This window comes from Gadus macrocephalus, chromosome 19 (assembly GCF_031168955.1).
Source record: "Gadus macrocephalus chromosome 19, ASM3116895v1".
In the NCBI taxonomy this organism is placed as follows: Eukaryota; Metazoa; Chordata; class Actinopteri; order Gadiformes; family Gadidae; genus Gadus; species Gadus macrocephalus.
Genome location: NC_082400.1, coordinates 1911463 through 1920087, shown reverse-complemented (window position 1 = coordinate 1920087; position 8625 = coordinate 1911463). Strand labels below are relative to the sequence as shown.

The following is an 8625-nucleotide window of genomic DNA, read 5'->3' as shown; positions in this document are numbered from 1 at the left end:
GGGTCCAGCCAGACCTTGGACCTAACCAAGGGATATTGGCAGGTACCGTTGACCCGGGCGGCCCAGGAGAAAACGGCGTTCTCAACTCCAGGGGGGCTCTACCAGTACACCGTCCTTCCCTTTGGAGTACATGGAGCGCCGGCCACCTTCCAACGCATGATGGACCAGATCCTGAGGCCCCACCAGGACTACGCGGCGGCCTACATAGATGACATCATCATATATAGCCACAGCTGGGATGTCTACCTCCGCCAGCTGAGGGCGGTGCTAGGGGAGCTGCGGAAGGCGGGCCTCACGGCCAACCCGGCCAAGTGCAGGCTCGGACAGGAGGAGACGGCGTACCTGGGGTACCAGGTGGGACGGGGGATCATCCGACCCCAGGAGAGTAAGGTGGCCGCCATCAGGGACTGGCCCGAACCCCGCACCAAGAAACAGGTGAAGTCGTTTCTAGGGCTGGTGGGATACTACCAGCGATTTATACCCGGGTTCGCCACGCTGGCCAGCCCCCTGAACGACCTGACCCGGAAGGCCCTGCCGGATCGGATCACCTGGTCCGAGGCTGCTGACCAGGCCTTTGGGACGCTCCGCGAAGCTTTATGCGCGGAGCCCTTACTCATAACCCCTGACTTTGCTTCCCCTCTGTTAGTGCACACGGACGCCTCTGAGGTCGGGTTGGGGGGTGTCCTGTCCCAGGTCCGGGCAGGAGAGGAGCACCCAATCATGTGCATCAGCCGGAAACTACTGCCGAACGAGCAAAACTACTCGACGGTAGAAAAAGAGGCCCTCGCCATCAAGTGGAGCCTCGACAAGCTGAGGTACTACCTCCTAGGGCGGGAGTTTTCACTCTGGTCACCGACCACGCGCCACTAAAGTGGATGGCAGGCGCCAAGAACACGAATGCCCGAGTGACACGATGGTTCCTGGCCCTACAGGACTTTAGATTCAAGGTGGACCACCGACCGGGCCGAGAGCACGCCAACGCCGACGCCCTGTCACGACGGGACGCTTGCCTGGGTGGATTCCCCGGCTACCGGAGGCCTGAGCAAACGGTGGGGGAGCGTGGCATCCCGCCCCTTAAACCTCGGCCCGGACGGGCCCGAGGGTTCGTGTTGGATGGCATATACCACCGCCATCCACTAGCCGGCGACAAAGAGCCTCCCTTAGGGCTCGCTAATGGACGTGAGTGCAAACAGCCGGCGGTGGAGAGGACGAGACCCGGAAGCCACGATATAAGGAGCCGGCATGCGGCAACCAGGGGCAGAAGACGAGCGACAGCGACCTGGAGAGCACAGCCGAACCAACGCGCCATTTAGAGGCTCACGGAGACCCTAAAGTCGTATGCATGCGTTATTCTGTTTTGTGAACCATTAAATGCCGAGTGCGGCTTACCCTGTACGAGACCAAGCGATTTATTCCGGGATTCTGACCCACGGGGGAGCGGGATCCCACAGTCCATAAGTGTACTTGTGGATGCGTTGTATTCCAAACATCACTGCAAGCCATTCCTTATCCATTTGTGAGTAGTTTTTCTCTGCTGTGTTTAGTGTTTGTGAGGTAAAACCTATGGGTCTTTCAGTTCCATCTGGCATGTGTTGTGACAGTACGGCACCTACCCCGTATGGTGACACGTCACATGACAGCACAATGTCCTTCTCTGGATCGTAATGCACGAGCACCTGAGTTGACTGCACGAGTTCTTTCGATTTTTCAAAGGCTGCTTGTTGTGCACCTCCTCTTCCTCTTGAGCCTTTGACCGGCCTCCTGTAGCCGTTTCAGCACCATGGTCAGAGTCTGCAGGTGCTCTTTGGCGTCTTTCCCGTCAGGAGGATGTCATCCAGGAAGATGGCCAAACGAGGGATGCCCTGCAGCAGTCCCTCCATGATACCTTCAAAAATTGCCGGACATGATGAAACGGCAAAAGGTAGCACTCTGTATGTGAACCAGCCTTTGTGTGTATTTATAGTTACTTTTTTGCTTCCTCATCCAATGGAATCTGGTGGTAAGCGTGACTCAGATCTAACAGTGTAAATTTCTGTCCACCTGAAAGAATGGCAAACAGGTCCTCAATTCTGGGGATTGGATACTGTTCAAGTTTTGAGATCTGGTTCACTGTCAGTTTGTAGTCTCCGCATAGCCTTGCTGTGTCATCTGGCTTCAACACAGGGACCACCGGCGCTGCCCACTCAGGATATTTTACTGGTTCAATTATCTTCTCGGCAAGGAGACGGTCGAGTTCAGCCACAACCCTCCCTCTCATGGCATATGGGACGGGTCTGGCTTTGAAAAACCTGGCGGCTGCTTCATTGTCCACATATATTTTCGCTGGGGGGCCTCTGAATCTCCCTAGTTCGTCTTTGAAAACCTCCACAAACTCCCCAAGGACCTCCGCCAAAGTCTTGTATTTAACCTGGAGTATCTGTGGCTCTGGTATAGACTGTGCCTTCTCTGGGGTCTCCGACCGAACATGGTGGATCTGGGGTTCTGGTCTCCACTGTAAACCTAACCTCCTAATCCAGTACTTGCCTACTAGACTAGGGCCTTCAGGCTCCTTCCCCCATAAGGTTTTGTACACAGAGTGGTTCACTACTGTTACCCCACACCCGAGTCCATTTCAAATTGCTGTTTATCCCCATTAACAGTCAATGTCTGTATAAATGGCTCCTCTGCTGGTATGTCTAGTTCATCTAGTTTGTACAGTGTGAACATGACTTAATCTTCGTCTATGTCGCCCTCTCCCTGGCTGACATAATGTGTTCCCTGAGTTTTCCAATACTTCCCTGTTGGTACTCCACCCGCTCTAGCCTGTGAAGTGCTAAACGAGCCACCTGACCTACACACTTTTTGAATGTGGCCCATTTTACCACACTTATGACAGGTTTCCTTAATAAACCTACAGTCCCCAGCCCTGTGCTGCTCACCTCCACACCTTGAGAATGAATTGGGGGGAAGGAACTTTGGCTTTGACTCCCTCAAGAACATGAACCACGACATGGAGGAGAAAGGGATTGTTGGCGGCGAATGTCTCCCGCTTGAGCCCCGCTGAGGGACCACCGCCGGAGGCGGAGGTGCATAAGCGCTGCCCGGCAAAGATCCCTTTCTCCTCCTTGTCGTGGTTCATGTTCTTGAGGGAGTCAAAGCCAAAGTTCCTTCCCCCCAATTAATTCTCAACCTTGGCTGAGATAACCCCCAATACGAGTCTCGTGTCTCGAGTCACTTGCGTTACAGTCCTGGAGCTCTATATCTAAATAATATCATATAATACATAGATATCTATATCATATAACATATTGTGTGCGCCTCCAGACGATATTATGAATCACAAACGACTTTGTCGGGTTCTGCGACGTCTCTGGTTCTTCCACTTTCACATCAACCTGAAGTCGACTGAACCGCGCGCTGCCTGCGGCCGGCTGCCCGCTGCCGGGCGATGGTGCCTCGCGGCAACCGGCGGCATGTCGCAGTTCATGTACTTCAGCGAGTCAAACCAAAGTTCCTTTCCCCCAATTCCTTCTCAACCATGGCTTAGATAACCCCCACGACAGTCTCGTTGTGGAAATACAAGACACGTCAAAGAACCGACAAGAAACACTTGCGTTACAGTGTGTGTATTCACACACACACACACATGTGGCGCTCGCACGGTCGAGTCTCATTGGCGGGCCAACGTCTCTGGGCGGGCCAGGCAGAGTAAGGGGAGGAGCTGAGATTCCTCATGACGTCATGAGCACAGATTTCCAAATCAGCGCGCTTGAGCCTCCGTTTTTTCAAAGGCGAGCAGAACAGCTAGTGCTCGTTTTACACCAAACACAAGTTTTAGCCACTGGGGGACCATAGGCAGGCTAGGGGAACTCATATTTATGTTAGAAAACCTCATAAATTGAGATTTTCATGTCATGGGACCTTTAAGAAAAATGCTGAAGAACCTCACAATATTCTTCCCACGTCTGCGTCTCACTGTCAAACGGAGCGGTGCTCCCTACCAAGGCCGCCGCCATGATTATATCCGGGTAACGTCCGATTCGGATTCGGATTCGCTAATGCTAACGGAGCAACTTTACAGAGTCTTACTGTTTGCTTGCATCCCCACGAGGCATCGGCTTTAGTTTATCCTCATCGCCATTTATGTAGTAACTCACGGGGGGCTTCTTATTGCACATTGAAGGAGCTTCAATGGCGAGGTGCACACAGCCTTTAGCCGTGTTCTGTAAATATTCTAGAACACACGTGAGTCCTGGAGCTCTATATCTAAATAATATCATATAGCCTACATAGATATCTGTATCAAAAAATAGTGTGTGAGCCGATATTATGAATCTCAAACGACTGCGTTCGGTTCTCTGACGTTCCTAGTTCTTCCACATCCACTTCAATGTGAAGTAGACTGAACCGCGACAAGGAGGAGAAAGGGATTGTTGCCAGGCAGCGCTTAGGCACCTCCGCCTCCTGCAGCGCCGAGGCGGTGGTCCCTAGGCAGTGGGAAGCGGTGCTCAAGCGGGAGACATTCGCCGCCAACAATCTCTTTCTCTTCCATGTCGTGGTTCATGTTCTTGAGGGAGTCAAAGCCAAAGTTCCTTTCCCCCAATTCATTCTCAACCATGGCTGAGATAACCCCCACTACGAGTCTCGTTGTAAAAAACAGCAGAGACGAGAGTCCGACGTGTTATGCGCCATAACACCAAAAGTAGAATGGTTATCCAAATAATAAGGAAGTGTACAACACTTGCGTTACAGTCCTGGAGCTCTATATCTAAATAACATCATATAATACATAGATATCTAAATCATATAATGCATATTATCAGGGCCAAAAGCTGTGTGCGCCTCCAGATGATATTATGAATCACAGACGACTTCGTCGGGTTCTGCAACGTCTCTGGTTCTTCCACTTTCACGACTGAACCGCGCGCTGCCTGCTGCCGGCTGACCGCTGCCATGCGGTGGTGCTTTGAGGCAACCGGCGGCATGTTGCAGTTCATGTACTTCAGGGAGTCAAAGCCAAAGTTCCTTTCCCCCAATAACCATGGCTGAGATAACCCCCACTACAGTCTCGTTGTGGAAATACAAGAGACGTCAAAGAACCGAAAAGAAACACTTGCGTTACAGCCACACACATGTGGCGCTCGCACGGCCATGTCTCATTGGCGGGCCAAGTCTCTGGGCGGGCCAGGCAGAGTTAGGGGAGGAGCTTAGATGCTATGTGACGACATAAGAAACCACATTCCAAATCAGCGCGCTTGAGCCTCCATTTTTTTCAAAGGCGAGCACCTAGTGCTCGTTTCACACCGAACGCAAGTTTTAGCCACTGGGGGACCATAGGCAGTGTTAAGTGTAGTACTACTGTACGCCCTTACTCATCGTGTCCATTAGAGGGCAGTGTTGACTTTACCTCTGTTACCTGACACTTCCTGTTCCGGTGTCTGAGTTGTTACATGTGACGATGTCGAGGAGAGTGGCAGTTCAGTGGCGTTACTCCCGCCTGTCGATACAATAAATATGCCTACAAGGCTAAAGGTAAAATGTGTCTGATGAGAGTTCGATTGCATCTCCACCGCAACGCACTAAGTTCATCAGGTTATGGGCCAAGGAACACAAGTCTAGAGCAACAACAAGGTAACAGAAGTAAGAAGAACTGTTAGCCAAGAGAAGCTACTACACGAGCCTGGATAAAGATGGTGCCGAGAGACCCCCGCAAAAATCGAGGACTCTACAAGCCAAAGCCTGAGCAACGTCTTGGAGATTGCGAACTATAAAAAGAATAAAAGTGAAAATGGCCGGAGCAGTAACGCTACAACAGCAGATAGTCTTTGATGGAATGGAAGATAAGTACGATCTATGGGAAACACGATTCCTTAGCCGTTTACACATTCTGAAGTTGAAAGACACCATTTTGAGAGAGCCCGCTGGCGAGGCTGCCATAGCTGCAGATCCAGCAAAGAATGCAGATTGTTGTGCTCAACTAGTGAATGCACTAGATGATAAGAGCCTATCATTGATAAGACATGACGCCGCCGATGATGGAAGGAAAGCCTTGAAATTATTAAGAGAACATTATTCTCGAAAAAGCGAGCCCAGGATTCTTAACCTGTACACTTCATTGACCACCATACAAATGGAAGGGAATGAGACTGTGACTGATTATATGATGGGCTGAGAACATAATTTCAGCTCTTCGTGATGCAGGAGAGAACATGAGTGACGGGCTGCTTGTAGCCACCATTTTGAATGGACTGCCAGACTCATTCAGACCACTGGCTGTCCACGTTACACAAAATGAGGACAACGTGACATTCAAGGACTTCAAGAGAAGACTGAGGGTCTATGAAGAATCTGAGAAGATGAGGACAACCGGACCTGCAGACAGCGTGATGAAGACCATGATGAAGACTAGCACAAAGCAAAGCAAACAAGGCACCAAGACACAGTGGAAGGAAGGGGAAGCCACTCTGACGTGTTACAAATGTGGAGAAAAAGGACATATCAGAACCAGGTACCAAGAAAGTGTGGTGCAGTCACTGCAAGAGCAACACACACACAGAGTCTCTATGCAGGAAAAAGGGAAAAGACGGAGCCAGAAAAGTTGCAGAAGAAGAGGAGGACATCGACGACGGGGATCAATGTTTCACGGCCAAGCATGCAACCAACGAGAGGCCATCTGTCAACTTGAAGAAGAAAGGGATAATGGTGGACGCCGGAGCGACATCTCATATTGTGAACGACTTCGCCAAGTTCAAGAGCTTTGACAGCACATTCCAGCCCGACACCCATTCTATCGAGCTGGCGGATGGGACCAAGTGCAGTGGGATGGCACAACGCAGAGGGACGGCGCTGATCTACCTGCTAGACAACGAGGGACGACAACAAAGAGCACAGCTACAAGAGGCACTGTATATGCCAACCTACCCACACGACATCTTCTCAGTGGCAAGGGCAACAAACAGAGGAGCGACAGTGACATTCAAGAAGGGAGACAGCCACATGATCACCAAGAAAGGGGACAGGTTTGACTTCCATGAGAATGGTAATCTGTTTTACTTGCCAACTGTTCAGAAAAATTTTGAGAAATGCAATATGTGCCACGACATGCAAACCAGGCATGAAATATTGGGTCATTGCAATTATGAGGATGTACAGAAATTAATGGGTGTGGTAAGAGGTATGGAAATCCGAGGCAGTGCAGCCAGGCCAGCACAGCTGTGTGAAATATGTGCAAAGGGTAAATTCACACAGACTAGGAATAGAGAGCCAGACAGAAAGGCTACAGAGCCCTTACAACTGGTCCATACTAATTTAGCCTTCTAACCCCAAGCTTAGAAGGTCACAAATATGCACAGTCTTTTACAGACGACTATTCAGGTGCCATGACTGTATATTTTCTCAAATGCAAAAGGGATGCAGTACATGCCACAGAGAGGTTCTTAGCAGACTCCGCCCCTTTTGGGGAAGTTAAATGTCTACGCTCGGATAATGGTACTGAATTTACAAGCAAGGAATTCAAAGCACTGTTAACCAAAAATAAGATTAAGCACGAGACATCTGCACCCTATTCGCCGCACCAAAATGGCACACCAGAGAGAGGTTGGAGAACCCTCTATGAGATGGGCAGGTGTATGCTTTTTGACAGTAAACTACCATACAAAATGTGGAATTATGCTGTACAGACAGCTGCCTATGTGCGAAACAGGTGTTACGGTAAACGCACAAAGAAAACACCGGCTTACAGGGCTCCAGAGTGCGCCTAATTTGGGCGCACATGCGCCTAGAATTCGGGGTAGTGCGACCAAATATTTTATTTGGGCGCACCGGTGCGACTGAAAATGTATCTGGTATAATTATTATTATTATTTATTTTTACAGAGCAGTCTATTCATAATATTGTAATGACCACGGAAGAGGCAGTGAATGAAGTATTGATTAGACAGCGATTTATTAGATACCTAATAATCCGTTGGAACACGCAAGACCGGTAACAATAGCAACGCCGGTAAACAAACCCGCGAAGCCCTATCCAGGGGCCTGTACTACGAAGCTCGATTAGAGGATTAGCGAGGTATGTTGAGCTGAAAGCCTGGGTTAGCTGTACCATGAAAGTCGATCTCTTTAAGCGTCGCTGTATCACCATGGTGACTTACGCTCGCAACCAAACCTGGTCGGGAGCAGCTTTTCAGCGAGTCTACCCGGAGATCGGCTACTTATATCGGCGTGCGCAGCTTCCTAGCCCCTCCTCCGATAATGGCGTCACCATTTGTGGGTGTTCCCATGGACCTCGGCGCACTTATCGTACAGGCGTCTCTCCGTAGACAGAGGGTTTTTCGGGACAGAACCGATCCCTTGGCATTGGGGGGCATCCGTGGCATAATGGTGAAGGAGTTGGACTGGTAACTGGAGGGTGGCCAGTTTGAATCCTGAAAAAATCCACGGATGAGGTGCCCTTGAGCAAGGCATCTGAAACCCCCACCTGCTCCCCGGGCGCTGCACCGCGGCAGCCCACTGCTCCGGTAGTGCCGGTGTGCCCCCATGTGTGTGTGCCCCCATGTGTGTGTGCCCCCATGTGTGTGTGCCCCCATGTGTGTGTGCCCCCCTGTGTGTGCCCCCCTGTGTGTGGACCTCTGTGTGTGGACCTCTGTG

General features: G+C 50.7%; 1 pseudogene; it reads right to left on the bottom strand.

Annotated features, from left to right (window-relative positions):
* Positions 1-1170: 1170 nt before the first annotated feature.
* Positions 1171-2356, bottom strand: LOC132447983 (uncharacterized protein K02A2.6-like; annotated as a pseudogene).
* Between the last annotated feature and the right edge of the window lie 6269 nt (positions 2357-8625).